The 27,993-nt window shown below is 33.9% G+C and overlaps 1 pseudogene; it reads right to left on the bottom strand.

The window, feature by feature from the left end:
- Positions 1–19,616: 19,616 nt before the first annotated feature.
- LOC149209390 (G-type lectin S-receptor-like serine/threonine-protein kinase SD2-5 pseudogene) lies at positions 19,617–20,895 on the bottom strand (annotated as a pseudogene).
- Between the last annotated feature and the right edge of the window lie 7,098 nt (positions 20,896–27,993).

Here is a 27,993-nt window from a genome sequence, read left to right as displayed (position 1 = left end):
ATACCTAATATAATTTATAATATATAGTTTGATTTTTTCTCATACTTTCCTTCTTGTGTGATTATTCTCATTGCTCTTTCAATTCATATCAATAAGATTTACTTTATTATTTCTATTGTAGTATAATTTTTATTTAGGGTTAAGGTATTACTAGTTTTCTTTCTGATGATAAAGTGGATTTCAATTTATTCAGTTTAATTGTCTTACATTCAAATCTTTCAATGAGTGGGTTTTGGCTACAGGATCTACAAACAAAACAATGAAACTTTTTTATTTGTGCAACACAGCCAATGATTTGCATCCCTTTTCTTGTCACAAGTATGTCATTTGTATGGTTCTAATTCATTTTCTTGTTTATGGAAATATCATCCTGAATTCCTATGATGTATGTGGGAACTTGAAATGTTATATCTCTTTATGTGGAGGTACTTCGACATTGGAATGCAAATGGATTCTATTTAAATAAGCAACTGAATATCCATTTATTCTTCTTAAAACACATTGTAAAGAAGAGAGTTTTCCTCTTAGTATTTTTACCAATATAATTGGTAGAAGACATGGTAGAGAATGATGCAATGCTCATCTTCTCATTACGTTTGGAATTTGTACCGATTGACTGAGTATTTTGTGTAACTTCATTTTTGTTTTCTTTATACCTATAACCTCATTTCTATTTTGTGTAGGTACCAATAAATACTAAGCTTCATTATACTAATAGAAATTAAGCTTCATTGTGTAGCTTCATTGTTTTTATTATAGAAATGGCTTCATTTTTGTTTTATACGAATAGTTAGTTTTGTGTAGCTTCCTTGTTGTACAATGTTGATCATAAGAGAGTATTAATTCCTATGGTTTATGGAAAATATGGATGAACATTAGGATCTATAGATATTGGGGTTGTCTTTGTTTTTGAAATGAATATTTTTTAGGATGTAAATGAATATGAAAGAAGAAAATCAAGTGGGTACATTTGGTTAGATACATTAGAAAGGGGTATAAATGACATAGTTTTAGAAATAATTCCAAAATTCCTTTTGTTTTGCGTAGATGACATTTTTTGTAGGTATGTGGAGATAACATGCAAAAATGATACTATGGAGTACAACTAGTTAATGATGGACTTATTTTTATTTTTTTGGACTCACAAAGGAGAGGCAAGGCCAAGATGCAACCAATCAATCATTATGTTAGTAGGAGGTTTACTTCCTCTCAACCCTAAGGATCATGGAATTTTTGGGCATGATACCCACCCACATGTATGTGTAACCATAGGACATTTGTTCTCCTCTATGATGCAATTTTATAGCTAGCTGTCATACATTATTTATTATATGTTGTCTTTTTCTTTCGATTTGTTTTCACAAGATATATACAACTTGATATTTTTAGATTGTAACTTAGTTGACATGATTATTATTCAGTTTCCAAGGGGTTATTTTCTATGGTGATGTTTTATTTGTTTTTTTTTATACAGTTCACCCGGCCACTGTCACCAACTAAAGAAAACTTGTTCGAGTTTCTTTCTTTTCTAAGGAAAAATGGCATTGACATAGCTAATGTTGAGGTATATGTCCTATAAATGCTTTATATTCTACGTTAGTTTCTATTCTAGTGTTCATCGTATTTCATGTCTTATACTCTTCATCATATCTTCTTTCATTTCAAAATAATACCTCAATATTGATGGCCAAAAACAAGAATTGAAGAAAGAGGAGAGAAATAACACTGGAGCGACAAATGCAGAAAGAGAGAGAGAGAGAGAGAGAGAGAGAGAGGAGAGAATCGGTCTAGTGGTACCCTTAAATACAATATCTTGCATGAGACACGCACGTAGAAACTAATGATCAAGTCTTCAAAGTTGGTGAATTCAACTACAATGCCTAGGGAACACAAAGATAATGTTTTTAATTGATGAAACAATATTTCATGTGTAAATTGTAGTTCGACCAATATTAAGTTGGAAACTCGTATTGTAATACTTGTCATTTCATATAATATAATTTATGTGGTTGAATTTATTTATAGTTGCACTTGATAATATTTAGTATTGTAATTAACATATGTAACTTTGTGTTTTCATATTAGATGAACATGCACATTGTATGACATTTTTTTTTAATTTAGTCGCAAAATCATACTAATTAATTTATTTTAATTAATAATGAACACATCAAATCAATCTAAAACTACTAAATTAGTAGTTTATATTGATTAATGATGAACACAAATGAAATCACTGTATAATTAAAATAACCGTTTATAGTGATTATTAATGAAAATAAATTAAATGAATATAAACTATTAAATTAGTTGTTTATATAATGAATGTGAAACTACCAAAAAATATAAATGACTACTACAAATGATAAATTTGTGATTACAAATGATGACTAAATTTTGCATATATACGACTATTAGTAGTTAATTTACAATATCTTATAATACGACCAAAATTTATCCATATTCCTTTGGTCATTAATTGGTTTCAAATGATGACCAAAATTTGCATATATATGACTATTAGTAGCTAATTTACAATATTTTATAAGACGACCAACATTTTGGTCATATTTTATTGGTCATTAATTGTGCCAATTAATGACTAAATCAATGACCAAGCTAACGACTAAATATACTACTAGACAATAAAATTAAAAAAACCAATTAATGACTAAGCTAAAAAGGACTAAGAGTTGGTCGTGTTATAAGATACTATAAATTAGCTACTACTGGTCACTGACTAAAAAAATGGTCGCTTCTATGCAAAATTTAGTCATTATTTTAGTAATTAATTAGCCATTTTGTACTACTTGATGGAACAAGAAATGCAGGTTATCAAGTAGAATCTGAAGGAAACACATGATATAGAGAACAATTATGTAGATTAGCATAGGGAAATTAAGGAGTTTCGGGTTGGGGAACATGTGTACTTGCAGATCAAGCCCAAGAAGAGCTCGTTAATGACCGGGTCATATGCGAAGCTTGTACCTCTATATTGCGGGCCTTTCAAGATCCTTGAGAGGATTGGACTAGTGGCTTACAAACTTGCAATGCCTCCAATGGTGAAATGCCATGATGTTTTCCATGTTTCATTACTTAAAATGTATGTAAAGGATGCCGAACATGTTATTTATTGGTTTGTATTATAGGTGGAACCAGAAGGAGAATTCCATCCAGAACTTTGGTTTATTTTGCAGAGAAAAATTCTCATGTTATGAAACCAAGCAATCAAGTAGGTTAAGGTGACCTGGAAGCACTTTTGGTTTGATGAAGCTACATGGGAGATGGGTGATCAGATGTAGGCTATGTATCCATCATTATGTCGATTGAGGAAAAACAATTTTGGTATATGTGTGTATATATATATATATATATATACACATACTACAATGATCTGAGTTATAAAATTCTAATAAGCAGTATGGTTGTCATGTTGTTATGCTTGTGATGCTAGTTTTATTTTCAACCGGTTGATCATTGTAAATACCACATCGAGCTAAGTTATCAAACTCGATGGGAAATATATGTTTTTATTTTCAGCAATATTACTCGTTTTAGGCATCATTGAACACTGAGGACGGTGTTCCCTTAAGGGGGAGGGGCTTGTAACAACCCTGGGTTAAAAGTTAAGGTAATAATTTAATAAAGGAAAAATAAGATAAAGGTCATGGAACACATATTCCTGAAGCTGAATGTTGGGAAAAATATCCTAACGAGTGTTCATTTGGTTTAGTATGGCTAAGGGGAAATTGGAAAAGGCAATGGCAAAGGCTTTGGAAAGGAAATAGGCATTAAATGGTATTTTATTTATGAGATAATGGAAAATAGGAGAAACTGAAGGTAAAAGGTTATAGGTTGCATGTGAGGTGGAAAATGAAGGAAAAATAATGGAAATTGAAGAAAATGGAGGTCTCATTGATAAAAAAACTTCTAACAATCAATTCACAACGTTTTGTTAGTTCAGTTTTAGATCTCTCCCTCTATTCTCTATACTCTCTCATACTCTTGCACACTTAGAGTATTCTTGGATCACTTTAGCATTGACAAAAGGAAGGAAATGGAAGGAAAGAAAATAAAGGGAAGAAAAGATCAATCAAGGAAGAGGTTGGATCAAGTAGTTACATTGTGTTTACTTACAGGTATCGAGTTGCATGTATGATTTCCTTGCTATTTTTGGTATGCATGTGTGTATTTTGTTCTCTTGTTGTCATTAGCATGGTTTTTTCTAGGTGTGATAGTGGTTCTCAGCCTTTCCTTTCCATTTCTAGATAGCCATGGTGTGATGGGGTTATTTTACTTGGTTCAGCTAGATTGTTAGATGGTTTCGAAACTAAGTGGGGTGGTCTCATGAAAATTCCCAAAGGCCTAGGAATCCCTTGACCAATAATGATGGGATAGACAGTAAAGCCTAAGGGTGGATACGGGAAAATTACTCATGGTTTAAGTGAATAAATCCAAGGCATCCATGCTCTTTTAGGGCCTAGTGATCCCCTGAGTGGTGTATGGTGGGATTTTGGTAAATCATGGTAAACTGTGTTTATTATTTGGGCATAGGATTCCCTTGACCAGCAAATGGAAAGATACACGGTAAAAGCTAGTTGCATAGATCATGGTTTCGGGCTTGCAAATCGCTTGCCCAGTAATGGCGGGATACACGGTAAATCCTAAGGAATTCCTGGTTGGCTTTTTTGTGATTCACAAATTCATGCTTCGAATATGGCATAAGTGTGATTGGCTGAAAGAAAAATTTGTTCAGCCCAATCTATCGTTAGGTAGTACGTGCAAGTCTTTGACTTGGTTGGATTTTCATATGTTAGTAAGAGCTCTTTTCCTCTTATATTTTATGAGTAAATGTGTTTTCTATTATGTGGCTTTAATGGTTGTTCTGTAATTGATATTTTCTCGGTTATATTCATGTTATAAGCATGGTTTTATGACAAACTTGAGTTATGGATCTCATTATGGTTTGTTTAGTAAATGAAATGTATGGACTAATAGGTGATCTTGAAACTATTGTGATAGGACACAGTACCTTCTTGACGATTCTCAGATAAGTATGTTCATATTTTCTTTCATGACTTCTACATTACATATTCACGATGTTCTTGACGAAATTCACATTATCGTTAGGTTGAGTCAAGTCAAGTCCTTGTTCAAGTTTTGTATTAGAGGCCTTTCATTCTTTTTATTTATCACTTGTAAGTGTTTCATCAAGTTTTAGGCAGAGGTTTTAGTACTAGCCCTAGAAAAGTGGCTCATATTTCAGGGTTGCTGACACAGAACTGCCAAAAAATATTGCAGTCACATGGAGGCCTTACTGTAGGAGAGACTAGAGGCTTCCAATCGCATGGAGGGCTTGTCATGGGAGTGACTGGGGGTCTAATTTAGTTAAATGGAAATTTAACTTAGGGGTTAGGCACCCAAAGTAGTTGGTTATCCCCTGGGGTCCTGTAGGTACTAAGGAAGGTCAGTTTGGTTTTGGTTTGTCTATTCCACTTCCTTAATTGTACTTGGGGAGTTGAATCATATCATAGTAACTTCTCATCACATATTTACCTCGATGGAATAGTTACCTTTGTTAAGTGTGGGAAGAGGGTGTTACATGTTTGAATCCAAAACCAACATGGATTATTATCCTTAACCTATATATAGAGTGACCAACTCATCGTGCATATAATTCTCCTGTTGGAAAGAATTTAAGTATGAATTATTATGTGTACATTCTTATAAATAAAAATGTGCATGGGTATCTAGCACTAAAAGTACATCCAAATTCCTAGAATTAAGATGCAAGTTTATTCATAGTGATAGGAATGAATCCACATTCCTACATCTAGTGAACTTAACAAATACGAAATAGTTGAGGTGTGGTTGGGGGAGAGGGGGAGAGCGAGAGGTAGAGAGGGTAGAATAGATAGCACATGGAAGATAAAGAAAAAAAATAGAGAGAGAGAGAGAGACAAGTGTTAACTAGAATTAATTGGTGAGTAATGGCTAAAAATGGGGAGAGAGAGTGTGAGAGTCAAATTGGGAGAGAGATAGGGAAAGAGGTTGGGGAAGTGAGAGTGAGAGATAGTTATAAGAGACACAATAGGTAGAGACAAATAAACATCGAGGGAGAGAGAGGTGGATAAGGATAAAGGGAGGGAGTAATAGATAGAGGTAAGCGTAGAGAGAGAGAGAGTTGGAGGGGGATTTCTATGAAGCAAGGATTAAGGATGGGGGGAGTGATAGAGAAATAGAGGAGTGGGGAGGGATGAGTGGAGAGAATTAAAGAGAGGGAGGGGAGAAAGGGTTGTAGGATTGAAGGAGAGAGGGAGGGATTTAGAGACATAGTTAAAAGGGGAAGAGAATGGTAGACATATGGAGATATATATATATATATATATATATATATATATATATATATATAGAGAGAGAGAGAGAGAGAGAGAGAGAGAGAGAGAGAGAGAGAGAGAGAGAGAGAGAGAGAGAGAGAGAGAGAGAGAGAGAGAGAGAGAGAGAGAGAGAGAGAGATGAGGATAAATATTTAGAAAGAGGTTGAGGGGGAGATGTTAATTTGGCACGTCAGGGATAAGTTCCCTCCTTTTGACAACCTTCCTTATAAATAATGACCCCTCCTTGCCCTTCGAAGAATTTATTTTTGTCAAGGAAAAAAATCAAATTTTGAAGTAAAACCCACAAGTACACAAATTTAGTACAAGTTGGTTTGAGAAAGCTAATACAACCACCTAAGAAGCATCTAAATACACCATCTATCACATCACATCACACATCGTCTATTCATCTATTGGTTCATACAAATCTAAAATTATAGGTCAAGTTGTTTGACAAAAAGAGTGACATTTTCTATGCTACTTTAACTACTACTAACCATTGACTTTGACCACAAAATTTTAAGGTTGACCACAAGCATTATCTCTCCTTTGACCAAGTTATCTGGGGACTATTTTCACTTGAATTCGACCAAGAAAGGAGGTACAATTCCTTGAATACTTACCAAGTTGCTTCAAAGGAACTTTTACTTTTAAACATTGGTTGTTTATGGTATCTTTAAATATTGTTCACTTTGACTAAGAATTGCAGACTTTGACTTTAGATCAAATTTGACTTTTGGGCTCATCTCTCATTGGATATTGGCTAGTTTAATTGGTTGGTCAAAGTTGTTTTACTTTAACTCATTGATTGATTGGAATATTGTATCTCTCTGCTAAACATTTGGAGACTATCTAATAGAAGAAGAATTTAGAAAGGGTTTTCCCCCTTATGGGGTTTTTCTTTGCTCTTTGATCAAATTCTTGTCTCTTGTTTCATGCTCTTGGTTTTTTTTTATTACATTTGTTGTATTGTTCTATCTACAATTTATTACTTTCATTGGCAGAATAAATTAATGAATAAAAGTGATTGCTAATTGAAGAAGAATTGTTGTAAGTAGAACTGAGGAGAATTAACATGGTATTAAAGCTAAGGTGAAGACAAGCCAAAGGAGACAGGATACTGAAGAAATCATCCTTAAAGGAATATATTTGAAAGAAGCTACTTGATGACGATGTCTACCTCATACTTCAATGATACAAAGAAGTTTGGTGACTCCTCAAATTTTATTGCTTGGAAGATTAGGTTGGAAGTGACATTGGATGAAAATGGTTTTTTGGAACATCTGAAAGCAAAATTTCTTGAGCCTCTAGAAAATGATCTCACGACTTCCAGGGACATGTATAAGAAAGAATCAAATCTAGGACATTAACATGAATAAATGGGAAACTATGCAATCATATGCCTTGAGGATATCTCAACTAAGGGATCAATTGTAGATTGTTGGAGAACCTATATCTCATCGAGAGATGATTTTTGTTACTCTTTGATGCCTTCACTATAAGAAAAACACATTCTAATGGAGTTTTTTGTGGAGGCCCCTAATAAAATAGCCAAACAATTCATTTGTAGAGGAGGTGGACGAGCAGATGTTTTAGCAGATGTCTCTTTGAATGTACACCTATATTATTCAAGTGCATTGGTGCTTTACTATCCATACATGTACCGAAGTTGCATATAACATGATGCACCATGGAATTTTATTTTTTTTTATTTTAATCCATAGTGCACTAAATACCAAAACACATCATTGCTTGATTATTCGTTAAAACCAAACTCCATAGAGTAAAACATCTCGGTGCTATTCAAAAATGATGTCCCGGTGTAGTAAACATATAACAACACCCTTGGGTATCTTATAAATCATACCGATAGATGGTTTTTAATTTTTAAAATAGACTGGTGCTATTCTAAAACCATGACACTGGTGCATTACAGGTAACGTAAATCCGCAGGGCATCTCGATAGAGCACCGTGATAATTTTAAATTTAAAGAAAACATGGTGATTTTGGATATATCGTGCCCGAGTGTACTTCACAAGACACACCAGAGGAGGGTTAAATAAAGAAAACCATCACGGCTCTAATTTTGATTTTTACCATCTATAGTGTGAGAGAACTCTGAAGCAACAATGCCACTCTTGCCACTACCTAGCACCTTGACATCGATGCTTCTCTTTCTCAACACCTTTCACTATTGTGCTCATTATTTGATTTTCCAATTTTTTCAAATAGTGTGAATTTTTTTTTTTCTCCATTATGTGCCCAAAATTCCTCCCCAATAACCAAATGTCTATTTTTCTTTCTAATTTTTGTTTTTAGTGATTAGAATTGAAAATTAGGTTTAATTTTTCATTATTTTTTGCAACAACAAAAAAAATCTACACACTGTGTGCTTGATATGTTTGTCTACCATCAGAAGCAGTGCATCCTATAAATTTATAGGGTACACTGCATTTCGGTGCATGAACATAACACACCACCATTATGGCAGTACATTTGGTAAATATAAATGCACCAGGAAATATGTGACAGATTGTACACTGGTGTGTCACTCCTAGTGTATTTATGTTTACCAAACACACCACAACTAATTATTTAAAAATATTCCTATAACTTGGTGTGTTTGATAACCTGAATGTATCACACCAGTGCCAACAGGTTATACGTACACACCAATGCACAAGTATGTCTCACCGCTATGAAAATGTAAATTTAGGAAACACATGTGGTCATTCATACTTATGTTCGCACCATTACCCATGAAGTTATAGTTTAAAGTGCACCAGCTTCAGTACATGATTGTGTTCTGAGCGCACCAATAATTATTTTTTTTACAATTGAAAGTTATGATTCCATAGTTATAAATACATGTTTCGTTTAATGAAAAAAAAAGTATTTTATGTATTAGGCTGATGTATTTTATATGTCAATCACGTAGTGGAGACATTAGGAAAGGGAGCAAAAGAAGGAGTAGGAGAAGCAGGTGAACCCATACAATACGGTCTAACCATGCTAGGCCAAAGAGAGGGAGAGGGATTTATAGCCTTGCCCTATTACTGTAGCGACTTTGGTGCTTTTGAGGAATGTAGGGCTCCTCAAGTACTATGAGGAGGGTATGTCACTGAAGGTGTACTCTATCTTATTGGTACATCTGATCCTCCGATGGAATGTCTAGGAGCAGGCTTTCCATGTTGGTCTTGAGTTGTGGTATAGGCCCACTAAGGAGGACATACACTTTATCATTGGCCTATCCAGGAGAGAGGATGATTTCCCCCAGTTCCCTAATTTCCCCCATGGTGTTGCAGCTGAGATTCATCTTGCATACACTAAGAGATATGTCGGGCCTCATGCAGTTTGTCGATCAGATTTTCAGGTCCATGGTGGACAACTACAGATTTATTGTTTTTCTACAGAGGAGGCTAGGTGCCTCTCATTATTAGTCAACAGTACTGAAGATTCTTCTGTTGATGGGAAGCATATTAGTTTCCCTATTTTTTATTATTTTGATTCTTTGATTCAAGTGCCACATCGCATTAGATGGCCTGTCATTTTTTTGAGGTATTTTTGCATGGATTTATGTAGATGTTGTGTGTTGTTGGGATAGGTGAGGGAGAGCTTACTGTTTTCTTTCTATCTTTTTTTGTTTATTTTTGGATAGGTTTCTGGTGATGAGGCCTACATTTTATCTTCACCCTCCTATGCTAATCACTAAGGCCCAGATGCACATGTGGGTGAAATGATGACCAGGAGGGGCATGTTGAACTTTTCGTCTAGGATTTACGATGAGGCATTAACGCTATTGACCGGTGTGGATGATCATTCATTTGTCGTGATGGCATATTCATACGTGAGAATTGATTGGAGAAGGTGTCCCAAGATCTTCTTCATGACGACTGAGCCTCTAGATGATAGATGTAATATTATTGTTTTCCTTAAATTAATCTAGCTTCATTTTCTTGTTTTAATGAATTAGAATAAAATTTATTACAGCATGTTCTTTAACTTGTTTTACTAATTTGTTTAATGAAATTTCCTAATTATTTGTATGTACAATATATTTTTAGAGATTGTATCATATGATGGGGACATGCCTCCTCCCCCACCGTCAGAGGGACGAGATGAGGAGATGCGCGAGGCCCAAGAGGGTGAGGCACATCCTGAGGGTGGTGTGGGCATCCAGGGGTGGAGGACTACTATGCAATTTCGGATGGAATAATGTGATAGATTGACCATATTTTTAGTTCGACGGGGAGACCTCCATGTGAGGCCTCAAGATATCAGCGTAGATTTGATGCTTATGGATCTCCACAGGGACTATTCGCAAGACGTGATGTCTTTTATGTGGTATTTCATCAGATCTAGTAGTTTACAGGCAGGGATGAGGGTTGCAGGGAATTATGCAGTAGAACATCCATCAAATGAGGGTGGTCATCATGAAAATGATAATGACGATGAGGGTGACGATCATGATCATGATGTTGAGGATGCTGATGATGATGCTTCTAGTGGTGTCACCCCATTGGATCATGGTCGTTAGGGTGTCGGTGACCCTTTTGGTAGTACACATTATTGTCAGTCGCCTCATGAGGATATGCCAGAGCTAGAGGATGTTCCATTTGTTTCTCCTAACAAAGCATACCAACCACCTTCTCCTATAGACTGGCCACCTTCTACTATAGATCAATCACCTCTTAGTCCTCCACCTTTGCTAAGTTCAACATACGAACATGATCAGTCATGACTTGACCATCCATCATATTTTACTATAGAACAGGCTGCAAGCATTACTATAGACATGTAAATATATATATATATATATATATATATATATATATATATATATATATATATATATATATATTAGACTATAGGAAGAGGTAAATAAATCTTTGGGTAACATACCATCCTGGCACAGGGACTCAGTGGATGAATTCCCCAAAGACTGGTTGGGAAGAACACCACCAAAATACTTTCAAGTTCTCCCATTGCTTATCTATTGGGGGCATCTGGATGGAGAGAAACAAGTCCATCCTTGAAAATCAAGGTCAATCTTACATCCAGGTAGCTATAAATTGTCTTTCTTTACAATCATGTATACCACAACCTCTCTCAACTACTCATATCATAAATGACTAAAGTGGAAATTTTAAATTACAAACCATGGGATATATTTGATGGGGCATCTCAACAAATTCCATTAATGGGAGGTGCAGGAGACGCCATTCAATAGACCGATTCACACTTCTTCTCATTTTCTTGCAACATTGAACATGTTACAAACAATTACGTTAAGTTGTTTACTCTCAAGCTCCTACTGTAGTTAGCTTCTTATCCACATCTTACTGTGACAAATATATATGGGGACTATTTAGTTGTTATAAAATGGATGCAAGGAATTTACAGACTCAAAAATTATATGCTCCTTCCACTCTACCAAAAATATGTTCAAATATATGTGTGCCTTCCTGATATATATTTCACTCATATGTACATAGAATAGAAACAAACAACATGTCGACCTTCGAAAAGATAACTTCCATTGGATTAAGGATAGTGGGAAATCAAAGAGAACAATGAAGGCACCATCCAGTTTCACCAACTATGTCACTAGGTGTAACTAGCACATTTATTTACCCCCATTATCTCATATGTTTCCAGCAGTTTCATTTTTGGATAATATTTTTTGACAATGTCTACATCCTTCTTATATCTATACAACAGTTTTTTTTAACAAATCTATAGGCAACATGACTCTATCAGACCAAAAAATCTAAGCAAGATATCATGAATCAAAGCTCTTTTGGTTTTCTCGAGCTTGGTTCTTTGGTTTTCTTTCTAATTATATATGGAAAACATCTAAGAAAGATATCATGAATCGGAGTTCTTTTGGTTTTCTCGAGCTTGGTTCTTTGTTTTTTTCTAATTATATATGGACATACAAGATCTTTTTTACTATGAGAACCAAGAAGATAATTCAATGGATTATTTTTTTGAGCTTATAGTAGTTTATTTTTAGTATACTTACTCATGATATATATGCATAATCATATTTCTTTTTGATGAACTATATATAAGGCTAATTGTCATATGAATGTTGCAACATCCACTTTCAACTTATTTTATTTTTACTATAAATAAAAATATAAACCCCCCCTCTCTCTTATTTAGAAGTAGGTCTAGTTCTTTCTTTGGTTAGTGTAGTTATATAGATAAAATGTTTGATAAATTCCAAAAAATATAAAAAACAAGTACATTATTATACATCTCACACTATCAATATTCAACAAAAAAATCATTAAAATTAACTAACTTATTAATTATAAAAAGTAATTAATATGTAAATGTTAGAATCTTTCACAAATAAATTGTGTAGATGTTTACCGTGTCAGAATGTTTTTGAACTAAATTGCATAGATGTTTTCCTTGTTCATGCACGAGTGGGTGGGTGGAGTGTCCATAGTTTATTTTCAAAATATTCTCACAATATAAATAATTGTGGAAATCTCTACCATTCAAATTAATATGTAAGTTAATCACATATACAATTAAAAGAAACATATCAATATTTCATTGAAACTCACTCTACTTTATTCTGGAGATTCTTTAGGCTGTTTTATGATAAACCGATACTATAACTTACTAATACTAGATGCTCAAAAAATTGTAACTCATATTAATATAACATTTTTTTATAATAAAAATATAAATAGGGAATAAATATTTATATATATCAAATTTCAAAATATTGATTATTTTCCCTATCAAAAAATAAATTCACATTTGCATATACATGTCCACCATATATTCATGTATGTAGATCTCACAAATCTATTTAAAATTTGGCAAAAGGCCATTGGAAAAGTATTACAAGAATAGATATCTAGATCTACTTGTGATATATCCAAAAAGTAAAATCATATATAATATGCTCATACAAAAAATGAAACATAAAATTGTTGTTTTAATCAGTTATATACAATGACTTTAAAATTCCATTGAAAAAATTCCAAACATCTGGTGCATCATAGACCCAATGAAAATTCTATGCTAATACTCATGGAATTTGTGTTTTTCAAACTCCTAAGTCATTCAAAATCCCATGATTCTTAGAGAAAAAGTTCCCCTAAGTATTAACATCCTTGTAGACATGAAAAATAGTGAACATATTAAAGGAATTTTTTAAACTAACTATCTCATTAACAAGAAGCAACATCATCAAATTCTTACATATTATCTCATTAACAAGAAACAAAATCGTCAAATTGTTACATCTTATTGGTCTAGTGACGCAATTGAGAACCAACTTGAGTCTCCAAATGCTTGGAAAGAATGAACATTAAAGCCCTTAATCTTGCGAAATTGTTTCATACTACTATATATAATTCCAAACTAATATAAAGTGAATATCAACATGCTTACTAAGAACAAATTGCATGCATGAACCCAATTGAGACTCATATTTTAGATTGAAAAACTGAAGCAACTCTTCCATTCCCTAATTAAGCAACCCTTTGGGTGCATTTAGAAGGCATGCCTACTTCCATTTATAGTTTTACTCAGCCATGGATGGAGTGGTATCGTTGGTGGGCTTCAAATAACCAACATATCGGGAAAAGGAAGTGTGCAGTCCAATGGAGGATCCTTTATCTCCAAGTCCCCCTCTAATATTCACAACATTGTTACCATCGAAGGTCTTAATGCGTTGGTAATTTTTCTTTTTTTACAATTGAAAGTTATGTTTCCATAGTTATAAATACATGTTTCGTTTAATGAAAAAAATTGCATTTTATGTATTAGGCTAATGTAACAGATACATCAAAGACATCAGCAAAGGGAGCAAAAGAAGGAGTAGGAGTAGCAGGTGAACCAATACAATATAGTCCGACGATTCCAGGCCAAAGAAAGGGAGAGGGACTTATACCCTCACCCTATTACTACAACGAATTGAGAGCTCCTGAGGAATGTAGACCTCCTCAAGTACTATGAGGAGGGTACATAGGTGTACTCTATCTTATTGGTGCCTCTGATCCACCGATGGAATGTTCAGGAGCAGAATTTCCGTGTCGATCCTGAGTTGTGGTATAGGCTGACTAAGGACAACATATACTTTATCATTCTCTTATCGAGGAGATAGGAGGATTTCCCTCATTTCCCTTATTTCCCCCACGATGTCGCAACTAAGATTCAACTTGCATACAATCAGAGATATGTTGGGCCTCATGCGGTTCGTCCATCAAATTTCCAGGTTTGTGGTCGAAAGCTACATATTTATTATTTTTCGACCAAGGAGGCTCGGTGCCTCTTATTATTAGTCAACACCATTGAACATTCTTCTAGTGATGGGAAACGTATTAGTTTCCCTCTTTTGTATTATGTTGATTCTTTGATTCAAGTGCCACGTTGCATTAGATAGCCTACCATTTTTTTGAGGTAGTTTTTCAGGGCTTTAGATAGATGTCGTGTGTTGTCGAGATAGGAGACAGAGATCTTCCCTTTTTTTGTCAATATTTTTTGTTTATTTTTTGAGAGGTTTATGGAGACAAGGGCTACATTTGATCGTCACCTTCCAAGGCCAATCAGTGAGGCCTAGATGCACATGTGGGGGGACATGATGCCCAAGAGGGGCATGCCGAAGCTTCTGGTAAGGATTTCAGATGAGGCAATAGCACTACTAGCTAGTTTTGATGACGATGCATTTGTTGTGATGGCGTATTCATATGTGGGGATTGATTGGAGAAGGTATCCCAACACCTTCTTCATGACGATTGAGCCTCTAGATGATAGATGTAGTATTAATTTTTTCTTTAAATTAATCTAGTTTCATTTTCTTACTTTAATAAATTAGAATAAAATTTATTATAGTATGTTATTTAACTTGTTTTATTAATTCATTTAATGAAATTGACTAATTGTTTATATTGCCCGCATGATGGGGGCATGCCTCCTCCCCCATCGTCAGATGGAGGAGATGAGGAGATGGGAAAGGCCGAGGAGGGTGAGGCACATCCTCAGGGTGGCATGGGCATTTGGGGCTGGAGGAATGCTATGTGATTTTCGATGGACTACTGTGATATATTGGCCATAATTTTAGTTCAATAGGGAAACCTCCCTGTGAGGCCTTGAGATATCAGTACGGATCTGATGTCCGTCGATCTCTACAGGGACTATTCATAGGATTTGATGTCTGTTATGTGGCATGTCATCAGAACTAGTATTTTACTAGCAGCAATGAGGGTTGGAGGGCATCATGTACTATCACATCCATCAGATGAGAGTGGTCATGATGATAATGATCACGATGATGATTATGAGGATGGTGATGCTAATGCTTCTGGTGGTTCCACCCCATTGGATCATGATCGTTAGGCTATAGGTGACCCTTCTAGTAGTACACTTGCTTGTGAGTTGCCTCATGATGAGATGCCAGAGCTAGAGGATGTTCCATATGTTTCTCCTAATAGATCAGACCAACCAGCTTCTCCTATAGACCATCCACCTTCTACTCCAGACCAACTACCTCTTAGTCCTCCACCTTAGCTGAGTTCAACATACGTACCTGATCAAGAAGTAGTTGACCATCCATCATATTCTACTATATACCAAGTTGCAAGCACTACTATATCTGTGGTACCAGATATTTGATTGCACTTATTTGACTTCATGTTGTAGCTATATATATATATATATATATATATATATATATATATATATATATATATATATATATATATACACAAGAGTCTAGGAAGAGGTAAAGAAATTTTCGTGTAACATCCCATCATGGCACGGGCACTTAGAGAATGAATTCCCTAAATATTGGTTGGGAAAAACACCTCCAAGACACTTTAAAGTGCTCCCATTGCTTATCTATTGGGGGCATCTGGATGGAGAGAAATAAGTCCATCCTTCAAATTCAAGGTCAATATTATATCCAAGTAGCTATAAATTGTTTTTCTTTACTATCATCCATACCAAAACCTCCCTCAACTACTCATATCATAAATATGACTAAAGTGGAAATTTTAAATTACAAACCATGGGATATTTTTTATGGGCCTCCAAGGAAAATCCATTAACAGGAGGTGCAAGAGGCACCATTCAATAGACCGATTCACACTTATTCTCATTTTCTTGCAATATTGAACATGCCACAAATAATTATGTTAAGTTGTTTACTCTCAATCTCCTACTATAGTTAACTTCTTATCCACAACTTACTGCGATAAATATATATGGGGACTATTTAGTTATTATAAAATGGATTCAAGGACTTCACAGACTCAAAAAATATATGCTCCTTCCACTCTACCAAAAATATCTTCAAAAATATGTGTCCTTTCCTCGTATATCTTTCACTCATATGTATATAGAACATAAACAAACAACGTTTCAACCTTCTAAAAGAGAATTGCCATTAGATTAAGGATAGTGGGAAAACAAAGAGAACAATGAAGGCACCATCCAGTTTCACCAAATATGGCACTAGGTGTAAATAGCACATTTATTTACCCCATTAGCTCATATTTTTCGAGAAGTTTCATTTTGGGATAATATATATTGATAATATCTACATCCTTCTTATATCTGTACAACCTTTTTTTGAACAAATCCATAGGAAACATGATTCTATCAGACCCAAAAATCTAAGCAAGATATCATGAATCAAAGTTCTTTTGGTTTTCTCGAGCTTGGTTCTTTGGTTTTATTTCTAATTATATATGAACGACATCTAAGAAAGATATCATGAATGAGAATTGGTTTTCTTGAACTTGGTTCCTTGTTTTTTATTTCTAATTATATATGGACATACAAGATCTTCTTTACTATGAGAACCAAGAAGATAAATTCAATTGATTTATTTTTGAGCTTATAGGAGTTTATTTTTTAGTATAATTACTCATGATGTATATGCATACTCATGCTTCTTTTTGATGGACTATATATAAGCCTAATTGTCATATGAATGTTGCGACATCTACTTTCAACTTATTTTATTTTGACTATAAATAAAAATATAAACTCTCTCTCTATATATATATATATATATATATATATATAAGTAGGTCTAATTCTTTCTTTGATTAGTGTAGTTATATAGATAAAATGGTTGGTAAATCCCAAAAAGACATAAAAAACAAGTACATTATTATACATCTCACATTATCAAAATTAAACAAAAAAATCATTAAAGCTAACTAACTTATAGATCAATGTATTACGAAATAATCACATCATTAGGATTTGGTCGAAGTTGTGATTCATCCTCAAAACAAGGTGAAAGAAATTGTATAATCTTCAAGAATAAATAGTAAGGATGCATCATTGCCCAAGGTTAGCCATTGAAAACTAGTTGTTGGAGATTAGTGAAACAAGTAAATAAAATATTATATTTATTTAAAAAGTAAATAAAATATTATTTTTTTTTAAAAAAGTAGTTTTAATATCTTAATATTATTTCAAATCCTAAAAATTTAGATATAAATTATTTCTTATTCTTAATGTAGATAAAAATAGATGTTAGGATTACGGATGTTGTTAAGAAATTTAATGAGAGTGTTAAAAAATAATAAATAAAAACCCTCTCATTAAATTTCTTAAGAACATCTGTAATCCTAACATCTATTTTTAACTAAATTAAGAATACAAAATAATTTGTATCTAAATTTTTAGGATTTTAAATAATATTAAAATATTAAAACTACTTTTTAAATAAAAATAATATTTTATTTATTTTTTAAATAAATATAATACTCTATTTACTTGTTTGACTAATCTCCAACAGCTAGTTTTCAACAGCTAACCTTGGGCAATGATGTATCTTTACTATTTATTCCTGAAGTTAATACGATTTCTTTCACAATGATGCATTGTTACTATTTATTCGTGAAGATTATATGATTTCTTTCACCTTGTCCGGAGGATGAACCACGATGAACCACATTCGATGAACCACATTGGTTGGTTCGAAACATAGACCAAATCCTAATGATGTGATTATTCCAATTGACATTTATCTACAATATAGATGACAAAAGTCTCAGATCTAAGATTAACGAACTTATTAATTATAAAAAATAATTAATATGTAAATGTTCGAATCTTTCACAAAGAAATTGTATAGATGTTTACCCTCTCATAATCTTTTGGAACTAAATTGTGTAGATGATTCCCCTACTCACTGGTCGTTGTGTGGGTGGATTATCCACATTTTATTTTCAAAAGATTCTCACAATATAAACAATTGTGGAAATCTCTACCATTCAAATTAATATATAATATGTAAGTTAATCACATATACAATTAAAAGAAATATAACAAGATTCCATTAAAATTCACTCTACTTTATTTTAGAGATTTTTTTAGGCTTTATTATGATAAACCAATAATATAATATATTAATATTAGATGCCCAAAACATTGTAACTCATATTAATATAACATTTTTTATAATAAAAATATAAATAGAGAAGAGATATTTATATATATCAAATTTTAAAATATTATTTATTTTTCCTATGGAAAAAATAAATTTGCATTTGCATGTATATGTCCATCCTGTATTCATGTATTTAGATCTGACAAATCTATTTAGATCTGACAAATCTATTTAAAATTTCCGAGACAGCCATTGGAAGTGTATTACAATAATAGATAGGAAGTGTATTACAATAATGGATATCCAAACCTACTTGTGATATATCCAAAAAGTAAAATCACATATAATATTTGTGCTTTTGAGACTCCTAAATCATCCAAAATCCCATGATGCTTAGAGAAAAAGTCCCCCTAAGTATTAACTTCTTTGTAAACATGAAAAATAATGAACATATTAAAGGAGTGTTTTAAACTATCTCATTAACAAGAATGTTAAGCAAAATAATCCCATTGCTACATCTTATCTCATTAACAAGATGAAAATCATCCCATTGTTACATCTTATTGGTCTAGCGACCCAGTTGAGAACCAACCTGGGTCTCCAAATACTTGGAAAGAATGAACATGATCAAAGCCCTTAATTCTGCGAAATTGTTTCATACTACTACTATATATAATGCCAAACTAATATAAAGTGAATATCAACAGGCTTACTAAGAACAGAATCCACGCGCGAACCCAAGGGAGACTCAGCTTTCCGATTGAAAAACTCGAGCAACTCTTCCATTCCCAAATTGAGCATCCCTTTCGGTGCATTCACAGGGCATGCCTACGTCCATTTACCGTTTTACTCAGCCACCGTTTTACTCAGCCATGGATGGGGTGGTATCGCCGGTGGGCTTCAAATAACCAACGGATGGGGCAAAAGGAAGCGTGCAGTCTAATGGAGGATCCTTTATCTCCAAGCAACCCTCTAATATTCGTACCACTGTTGCCATCGAAGGTGTTAGCGCCGAATTGCTTTGGATACACCATAACGCTGTCTTTATCAACCGGTAAGCCTCCTGAAAATTCTCTGGCCTTTGGAATTCCAATCCACTCTCGAATAACTCTTCCATTTTATCTTCCCTCGTTTTGTTAAAAGCAATGGAAGGAAAATACGAGTTGTCCGAATCCCGAGTATTATCGACGTTCCTGCGCCCGCTGATAATCTCAAGTAGTACCATCCCGTAGCTGAAGACATCGCTCTTAGACGTGATTCCTGCTCCCAAAAGCCATTCCTGCGCCATGTATCCAGGCGTACCCTTCACGGCTGTCACCAGGTGGCTTTCTATATCTCTATTTAGACATCTCGCCATGCCGAAATCGGACATCTTCGGCTTGAATTCCTCATCCAGCAGAATGTTCTGAGGCTTGCCGCTTAACGTCCAGATGCAGAATACAAAGCCTCGACTCCTCGTGCAGGTAGGCTAGTCCGCGAGCGGTATCGAGAGCAACTGAATATCTAGTTTTCCAATCCAGATTCTTGTCCGAACCGAAAAGCCATTTATCAAGAGACCCGTTGGACATGAATTCGTAAACCAGAATACGATGAGCACCTTCCACACAAATACCATGCAATCTCACGAGATTGGAATGATTGATGGACGATATGGTGGCGATTTCTGCACAAAATTCTGCTAGTCCCTACCTGGACTTGTTTAGCAGACATTTCACAGCCACCGGTGTACCATCCTTCAAAATTCCTTCATAAACTGTGCCGGATCCTCCCTTCCCAATCTCTTTGCTGAATCCGCCTGTCAAAATCTTAATGACCTGGTAAGTGAATATTGCAGGAAGTCCAGTCAGATTCTTCAGATATTCTCCGTCGAATTCATTGGCACCTTCAATCTGTTTTGGAGTAGATTTTTGTTTCCGCGTTCTCTTCCACCTGGAGATCAATTGCCAGGCAACAAAAGAAACAAATAAGCTGCCATGAAGTGGGAGGAGGATATATGGCACAATTCCTCTGGCTGTGAACAGCACGACCAAGAAGCTCACCACAAAAGCCACGCCCAACGCCAACGGGCTGAGGAAGAGTAATCTGATAATTCGAGATGTAAAACCGCCAGCATTCTCATATGGACTTTGCGCAGAATCCATCACTTACGTTCGCCTGCATACATTAATCCGACTGCATGCTTATATTCTCTGATCCTAGCCCGGAGAGTTTATATTGTCAAATCGTCACGGGTCTACGGCCAATTAAAAGAGTTCATAAAAAAAACTGCACAGTCGGAACGGTGGGAGGGCATTAAACCAGACTTTTCAAAGTAACTTTTAGAACTTTCAAGATATATACCGTGTTTTACACGTATCCATCGCCAACGTGAGAAACGGTGCAGAAAGCAACACCATGGTTTTCCATTAAAGAATGACGAGGACGCATTTACTATGTGTATTGCCTTGCATTGATCGATTGTCAATTACAACACCACTAGGTAACTGGATAGGATTTTGGAGCCGTTGGCTTTTGATACAGTGTTGAAACTATAACTTTATTCAATGTTCATGAAGAAGTAAAATGGGGTAGTTTATTTTAGAGTTTGTATTCTTTGAATTTGTTTAAAATTCGGTAGAAATTGGTTGGAATCACAGGTTTTAGTTCTGAAGTCTTTACAATTTCAGTGTCTCAAGTATTTTTCAATGTGCCAAATGTAATTAAAAATACATTTTAAACAATAAAAAATTAAGATTTGACCAAAAAAGGGCCAAAATTTGAGGGAAAAACTGCAAAATATTTAATACTTAAACATTGTCTCTAAAAAATTATTAACTATTTTATTAAATGCATAATTTATTATCAGTAGAAATAGTTAAAAGAAGCACAATCTAACTTATAGATGGAATGACATTTTTGATATCTCACGATACAATTTCAACCAATATTGTGATTTTTTGTTATTTAAAATATATTTTTGAATGCATAAATAGATTAACACCATCAAAAACCTCTCAATAACAACTTTCTTCTATTACATATAATTTAAAGTATTTTTCCAATTAAAATTGGAATTTTAAATATTATAAATATAAAATTATTTAAATATCAAAATATATTTTATTGATTTATTGTTATAAATTGAATATTAAAATATTAAAATATTGTTTAAAAAAAATTTAGATGAAAAATATGTTTTATGTGTTAGCAAAAAAATTTGGAATGGAATATTTTTTCTTATATTATAAATGGCTTAAATAATTTAATTTTAATAAATCAAAATCGATTTAAATAATTCATTTATATAATATTTTTTAAATTGTAAATGTAAGATAAAATTTAAACAATATTAAATCTACAAATGTAGGTATTATTAAAATTTTCTATAGGTTTCAATTTTATAGAAATTAAATAATATCATGTGAATTTTATTTATTAAAAATAGTTTAACTAAATCAAAATAGGTTTTTGAAGAGAGTTTTCGATGAAAATCACATCAAAATTATAAAATTTTATGCACCTAATAAAAATCAAGAAAATCAACAATGCATATTTTATTATTATGACAATCAAATTAATGTAATATCCACTCCGTATAAAGAGTGAAACTATATATATATATATATAAAGAGAGACTAAAGATTCTGCGAAGTGAACATGGAAGTATATATATATCTTAATTGAAACTCAAGTTATGTAATTGAAAGGATGTGAAGCTCTTATAAGCAATATCCCATGACTATTTATAAATAATAATAATAATAATAAATTGTGTAACTGAGGTTCATTACATATGGTATCAAATATGTAGGTTCAATATTAAGGCCTATGGGCCAACCCACAACTATAATAAAGGAATGAGCACTATTTAGATCACACCAAGGTGTGGATAGAAGATGAAGTGCCACTTTCTACAACATAATTGTTGGAGGGTGTAAAAGACTTCAAAAATGGAACTAATTAGGTGAGACTAATGGATGTGGCATTGTTGGAGGGTGTAAAAGACTTCAAAAATGGAACTAATTAGATGAGACTAATGAATGTGGCATGTGCACGTGATTTCTATAACCAAATAAGCAATGCCTCTTGTTAATTTGATAACTATACCAAGGAAAAATAGGAAAACAAGTATTGGTATATGTCTGTCTAGGAAAAAAATTACTATCAAGAGAGACATAATGAGTGTACTGAGACATAATGAGTATACTGAGCTTGTCTAAATATCTGACACTTGTTTTTAGAGTTGAATAATACAATATTAAATTAATATTAGCTAGTAATAATAGATTATGGAATGAATTAAACCTAAACTCCAAATTGGGTGAGTATAAAGAGGAAGAAGTAACATTTATAGGCACAAAATCATGAATGGGGAATAAAATTTGTTGTTACACACTGAGGTATATATGAGTATATAAGTTGGAAGTGCTTTAAGGTGTACTATTATATATATATATATATATATATATATATATATATATATATATATATATATATATATATATAAGTTCTATTATAGTATATTTCTCTATCTAAAGTAAAAGGGAGATATGATGCCTTAAAAGCAAGGAACTCAATGATCTTGTATGTTAAATTCAAGATCTATACAAGGAAATGAGATAATGGTGGATTATTTGGGATTGAGAAATATGTGGAAAAAAACTCAATAATAGTTAGTTATAAATATTATACATGAGAAAGTGTAAAGTATTGATAGCTAGAATAAAAGTACAAATGTATATAAATTTTGACAACACCAGATTGTTATCAAGAATTTAGGTGTAAGTGTGAAAAAGGATCATACATGGATGTTACAATAGTGAGTCTTTGTACAACCTATGCAGAATATGTACTTATTGAATACAACAGGGTAAGCATAAACACCGACTTTTTCATTCTTTTCTCGGCAGTAAAAACTTAAGATATAGAGGACATAAAGAAAAATGCAAGTATAACAAGAGTAAGAATAGAAAAAAATTGAAGGATTAGTTGTTACAGACTCTAAGAAGTAACTAATATTCAAGAATACACATTAAGGAATGAAGTTCTCTCATCCAAAATCATTAATTCCAAGGTTAGAATTAAGATCATAACTTTGAGGCAATACCGAAACGAAGTGAATTAACTAGGTATGTATTTATAAAGGTAAGATACAAAAATTTCATCTAATCGAGAAGCGTAATATTGTTCGATTCAAGAAAGAGATGCAATGGAATAAAATAGGAAGGCCATAACATAAATTAGGAATTAAGAATACAAAGTATTCTTATGAACAACTTATCTAAGAAAGTTTTTGACCCTAAGAACAAGGAGCATGCAGGGCATAGAAATGATACAAGACGATGTAATGTATATAAACATGAATAGAAAATGGACTAAAAGAGGGATTACAACATCCCTAGTGAAAATTTCATGTAATAAAAAATAATAAAAGAAAAAATGATAACCACGGTTAAGGGGACACTTATTCCAAGTTGAATGTTGGGTGAAACATCCTAGTGGATGTTCATTTGGTTTATTATGGCTAATGAAATGGTTAAGGATTTGAAAAGGAAAATGGAAATTTTGGCACATTTATTTATGAAAATAATGGAAATTAGGGGAGAAGAAAAGTGAAAGATCACAAGTTGGATGTGGGGAGGAAATTGAAGGAAAATAATCGAAAAAGAAGAAAATAGAGGTCTAACCGAAAAAAGCTTCTAAGCATCAGTTGGTACCTTTCGTCAGTTTAGTTTTGGATCTCTCTTATTATTCTCCCTCTCTCGGTCACACACTCTTCGAAACTTAGAGTTTTCTTGGACTACTTTGGAATTGGATTAAGAAAGGAAAAGAAGGAAAGAGAAAGCACGGGGAAAGCAAGGAAGAGCAGGATCAAGCAACTACAACAAGATTATTTGTAGGTATTAATTTGCATTTCTTTTCCTTGATAGATTTTGCATGCATGGTATTGCATGTGGTTCTTTGTTGTTCCAGCATGGCTTTTCGAGGTGTGACAATCTTTTCAGCCTAGCCTTGCCATTTCTGAATAGCCATGATGTGATGGGTTTCTCATATTTTGGTTGAGTTGGATTTCTGGAGGGATTTGAAGCTAAGTGAGTTTGATCTTTGAATAATAGAACACATGGCCTAGTAACCTATGAACCAGACTGTGGGTTGTGGTAAAGCCATATTTTGTGATGCCTTAGTGGGCCTAGGAATCCTCGACGGCTAATGGCGAGTTATACGGTAAAGCCTAGAGGTTGTTTCCCTTGATTAGGCATGGGAATCCTTTTTTGTGAATGTCAAGATTGTTAGGTCCCTATACTACTAGTGTAACCACTTATTGTTATTAGTACAACCCCCTTATTATATTGTTGTACCCATGTAGTCTGCATATTGTTATTATTGTGCCCTTACATTATTATTGTTATATCAGCTCTGATTATATTATGACCCCTTAGACTCCTATATATAGAAAGGAGGTATTGTCATTTGTATCATCCAAGAATTATTCATTTGTGTAATGTTGTTGGGTCCCTATAATACTAGTGATTACCCCATTAATATTGTAGTTATACCCCTTATTTATATTGTTGTGCCCCTATTACCCCCATATTGTTATTTCTGTGCCCCATAGAATGCCTCTATTGTTATTTTTGTGGCTTTATATTATTATTGTTAGGTCGGCTAGATTATATTGTGACTCCTTAGACTCCTATATATAGAAAGGAGGTTTTGTCATTTGTATCATCGAAGAATTGTTCATTTATGTAATGTAAAGGAGGTTGCCCCCTCGAAGAGGCTGAATTCTAAGGCGTTGATCTTTCTTTTCTATCTTTTCTTGAGCTGGTTTCATAACATTTGGTATCAGAGTTTTGGATTCTAGGATTTCGCTGCTCCATTTGAGAAGAATTGGTTCTGAACCTTGGGTCCGAATTTCAGAGCTTTTCGCGCGATAGTTTCGAAGATATGATCTGAGGAAGTTGGCCTTTTTGCAGACTCCTGAATTACATTCAAAACAGGTGACCTGGGGAAAATCGTCATAACTCTTTCTCTGAGGATCGGATTGAAATTTCGTAAAAAGGTACAGAAAGAGGACGGACTGTAGTTTCTTGTATGTGTGTTTTAGATTCAAAGGTTGAAACATTGACTCGTGGCACGTCGTACAAGTTCGCTCTACTGAACCAGTCTAAAAGCAAGTCACTGTGGGAGATTTCACATAACTCTTCCTTGGAGAATCCAATTTGGCTCAGACTTGTGGCATTGGAAAGAGGACGCAGAAGGCTACTACAGATAGCAATTTCAGAACTGGATGATCCGAAATTACAAAGATACATCAAATTCAATATCGGGCTTATATAAAGTGAAAAAAGGTGTGTAGTTTTTTTTTTAAATTTTTGTGTAAGCTTGGTTTAACGGAATTCAAAGGGCATAGTAAAGCATTATTATCGGTAACTGATGCCCCGAGGAAAGAAAATGCAAACACCTAGTAAGGAACCTGAAAGCTCTAGCATGACTCATGAAGAAGAAGAAGAAATGCTACATGATATATCAAAATTACAAGAACAAGTACAACAAATGCCACGCTCACAAAAGCTAACAGAAGCTAAGATAAGTGGTATTAAATCTAAGATAAAGGGCATGGAAGCTAAGATGGATGATTCGAAGACAGATTTGAAGAGAGAGATGGCAGATTTGAAGACAGATATGGAAGAATTGAAGAAGTTGCTACAAGAAAGGGTCACTAATGGTGAAAAGGTAGTAAAGGAAACTCATGATGAGAACAAAAGAAATGTTAATCATGATACCATAGACGCTAATGTTGGATCGAAGAATCACCATATTCCAAAAATCGATATGAGGAAGTTTGATGGCAAGGATCCCGCTACATGGATATTATAGATGGAGCAATTCTTCGATCTCAATAATGTGCAAAACGCACAAAAGGTACGTATGGCAACTGTATATTTGGAACCAAATCAGTTTGTATGGTATCAATGGCTTTTCTCTCGTAAACAATTTATCACTTGGGCAATTTTTACGGAATAATTGATAGCACATTATGAAGATAAAAAAAGAAACACTTTTTTTAGCCAATTGATAAGTCTCAAACAAAAGGGTTCAGTAATGGAGCACATTGAGGAGTTCCAAAAATTGAACATGAGGGTAAAAGATATTCCAGAGGAGCATAGGATTGATGTGTTCATAGGGTCTTTAAAGGATAATATCCAACATGATGTTCGCCTTTGGGAACCTGATTCATTAGAGAAGGCATTCAGGTTAGCAAGAAAAATGGAAAGCAAAATTATGGCAACCAAGAAGCATACCACTCACAACTATAAAGATGGAAGTGTTGTTGCCCCTAGTCTTCCACAACCTATAAGGTTGACACCACAAAAATTGGAAGAAAAAAGAGCAAAAGGGCTTTGTTACAGTTGTGATAGCAAATACACTAAAGGTCATAAGTGTGCTGAGAAGAAATTATTCTACATAGATTGTGAAGAGGGAGAAGAAAAGGAGCAAGAAAGGTCAAAAGAAGAAGATATACTCCAGGAACAAAGCCTAGATGAAGAACAAATAAATCCGACCATATCTTGTAATGCATTGGCCGGAATTACCACTCCTCAAACCATCAAGATAGAAGGACAAATCAAGAAGAAAAAGGTAATAGTGTTGATTGATTCAGGAAGCACCCACAATTTTATTCATTGTAGGGTAGCAAAATAATTGAATTGCTTCCTATATCCAGCACCAGAGTGTCAAGTGATGATTGCAAATGGAGGAACAATAAATTGCTCTGGAAAGTGCCATAATATCAAGCTATCCATGGGAGAATATGTATTGACTAGCCCAATGCTTTCCATTCCAATGGGAGGTGCGGATGTTGTACTAGGAGTCCAATGGCTACAATCTTTGGGTACAATAGCTTTTAATTTTCAAGAACTTTTCATCAAATTTTCTTCAGAAGGAAAGGAAGTTGAATTAAGGGGTATTGGAGGGAAACCAGGAAAGATAATCAGCTCTCATGGTATGACAAAGCTTCTAAGAAAGGAGCAAAGAGGTGTAATTGCACAATTATGCTCGCTAGATGTTTCCACATTGGAATCATCTATTTCTCCAGATCTCCAAAAAGTCTTGGACAATCATTCCAAGGTATTTGAGACTCCCAAGGGTCTCCCACCTATGCGTGATCATGATCATGCTATTAATCTGATTCCAGGAAGTTTTCCTCCAAACATCAGGCCGTACAGATATCCCTATGTCCAAAAAAGTGAAATTGA

This window comes from Pinus tabuliformis, chromosome 1_2, assembly GCF_031772625.1.
Source record: "Pinus tabuliformis cultivar Carrire ecotype Pingquan chromosome 1_2, CPIR1, whole genome shotgun sequence".
NCBI lineage: Eukaryota > Viridiplantae > Streptophyta > Pinopsida > Pinales > Pinaceae > Pinus > Pinus tabuliformis.
The sequence above is the reverse complement of the archived record's forward strand: the minus strand, read 5'-3'. Positions and strand labels throughout refer to the sequence as shown.